Genomic DNA, 2,223 nt, shown 5'->3' with positions numbered 1-2,223 from the left:
GAATTCTCTAGATTTTAATCAATAATTTTTTAAAAGAAAAAAAACTTTCTAGAAATGTTTTGTTTTTTAGGGAGTCAGGTTAAACCTGTGACATTGCCCAAAGATTCCAAAGTTCTTTTGGACAGTATTAGAATTGAATCAGGCCAAGTCCAGGCCCAAGTCAAGAGGGAGATCAATCACTACCTCCCCTCTGAGCCAGCTTGGCCAGGCAGGGAAGGAGGGAGTGGGATCCAATCTGGGAGGGGATGGGGAGGAGTCATGGCTGGGCTGAGTGAGGGCTGCTGCTTGGTGGTGCCAGAACCCAGGCCCCAGAGCCTTGCTATGGAGGAGGTGGACTGAGGAAGCAGACCACTTGATAAGCAAGGCAGTGAGATGGCAGACTGCTACACAGAACTGGAGAAGGCACTCATGGGCCTGATATTAAACTGCTGCAGATACATGTCTAAGCATAGCCTGCTCAAGAACAAGATCAGCAAGAGCAGCTCCAGAAAGATGCTTCAGAAAGAGTTCAACCACATGCTGACAGACATGGGAACCAACAAAAGGCTGCAGACAAGCCAACCACGATGGGCACATCAGCTTTGTCAAGTACCCGGCCTTGATAGGCTGCATCACCATCCCCACTGCTAACCCTATCCACCAGCAGGAGGCAGTGTCACTGTCCCCTCATGGCATTGCCTTGATAACCAGCCCCTCAGGCTCTTCCTAGGTTCCCCTCTCAGCCTCCTGCCCACCCAAGCCCCAACCTCACTTCTCCCTCCAGACTTTCTCCTCATTTTTGTTGAATGGGGGAGGGGTTGATGTCAGGGCCTCTTTGTGAGCATCTCAGTCTTGGGGTGCCTCCCTGTGGGTCTCTGTCCTTAGAGCTAGCAGGACCTGGGTACCCTTCTGTGAGAGCTCAGTGCTGTTTGGGACCCCAAGGGTGTTCTCAGTCCATCCACCTTTCCAGCATCTGATGTTTCTGCCTGATTCTGGGTCTCTTGTGACTTCTGGAGGTCAGCTTGTGGCTCTAGGTCTTCTTGTTCCTAGAAGTGGAAGCAGCAGGCACCTCTCCTCTTTCCCTCAGCTCCTCTGCTGGGTAGAGAAGACTTCCAGGCTGCCTTCCAGCTGCCTCTGGGTCTGAGAACCACTAAGCAGGGTTGAGCCTCCTCCCTCCTGCTCAGCCCCTGAAGCATGGCAATAAAGGCAGGATTTGGAATTTTTATCTCCTTTGAACCCCCTTCCCCCCAAAAAGAAAAAAAATTGAATCAGGCCACTACAGATGCACAAAGTGGCAGGTAAAATGATTATGGGAGGCAGAAAAAGGCCAATGAAAGCATCAGCATATGAATGCTCTGACTCAGTGAGTCAGGAGGGTAGTGTGGTGTATTGATTGGAAGAGCCCCATAAGCTCAACAGGGTGACAGATGAACGTGCCCTTGGATATCAAAAAGTAAAATGGAATTCCACTTCAGTGAGTGGAACATTCTCAGAGCAACTCATGTTGTCCTTTGAAACTCAGACCTGAGATACAGTGGTCCATTCTGGAGAATTTAGAAAGGAAGAGTGAGTCAAGACTTGGCTTGGCTGGAGAGATTGGCAGAAACAGCCAGCACTGGGGCAGGGGGGAGGGGAGCATGGAGAAGAAAAGGAGAGGTGGGAAAGCATTAGGCAGATAATTGGACATAGAATTTAGGCAGCTGGGCAGCTGTGGCTACAAGAAAGATGCTATAAGTTGAAAAAACCATATTAGGCAGCTGTACTCTAGGTCAAACTTGAGTCTTGGGTAGGGTCACTAGCCTGTCACCAGCGGGGCAGAGAGCCTCTGACCTTCTAGATGTATGAGGTGGCCAACTCAAGTTCATCTTAGGGCACCTGGGGGCCAGTGTGGAGGTTTCAGGAGCCTGGTCCCGATTTGGGTAGGTGAAAGGATTTCCACTTGTAGAGGAGGGTGGTGTGGAGGCTACAGAGGAGCTTCTTGCTAAGTTAGGTTTGTCTGAGGATCCTGAGCAGGGCCAAGACTGCATTTGGGGTGAAGGGGTATGTGGGAGGGGAAGCAGAAGTGGAAACACCACCTTATTCCATTTTAGGGCCTCAGACACAGCAGAGACAGAGAGAAGTGATGGAAGCCAAGGGTAAGGATTTAAAGAAGTAATTATCCCTGTTTCTATTACTGCCATTGGAAGGTTCCAGATATACTTTTAAAGTAAATCATTCCTTTGGACTGAGGTCCAGCTGTCCAGT

General features: G+C 49.8%; 1 pseudogene; it reads left to right on the top strand.

Annotated features, from left to right (window-relative positions):
* The first annotated feature begins 214 nt into the window (after window positions 1–214).
* LOC114491930 lies at window positions 215–709 on the top strand (annotated as a pseudogene).
* Window positions 710–2,223: the final 1,514 nt, after the last annotated feature.

This window comes from Phyllostomus discolor, chromosome 1 (genome assembly GCF_004126475.2).
Source record: "Phyllostomus discolor isolate MPI-MPIP mPhyDis1 chromosome 1, mPhyDis1.pri.v3, whole genome shotgun sequence".
NCBI lineage: Eukaryota > Metazoa > Chordata > Mammalia > Chiroptera > Phyllostomidae > Phyllostomus > Phyllostomus discolor.
The sequence above is the reverse complement of the archived record's forward strand: the minus strand, read 5'-3'. Positions and strand labels throughout refer to the sequence as shown.